Source organism: Penaeus monodon, chromosome 25, assembly GCF_015228065.2.
Source record: "Penaeus monodon isolate SGIC_2016 chromosome 25, NSTDA_Pmon_1, whole genome shotgun sequence".
Classification (NCBI taxonomy): domain Eukaryota; kingdom Metazoa; phylum Arthropoda; class Malacostraca; order Decapoda; family Penaeidae; genus Penaeus; species Penaeus monodon.
Genome location: NC_051410.1, coordinates 31,033,214 through 31,033,436, shown reverse-complemented (window position 1 = coordinate 31,033,436; position 223 = coordinate 31,033,214).

Sequence of the window (223 nt, the reverse complement as noted above, 5' to 3'; positions counted from 1 at the left end):
GAAGGGCACCACCCGTAAAATAAACAGGTCATGCAAGGCACGGCTTGATGAATGACCTGCTGGGCATGAACGCTCCGGTTTAGAGAAAGAAAGAGAGTTTTGCAGTAGCTGCTGATATCAAGGCTATATTTTAACCAGGTTAAAGGTCACTCAAAGGGGATCGTGATTTTTCTAAGGTTCCTTATAGTGGGCTTCTGAAGGGAGATTTCTCTGTGTGAGGCCA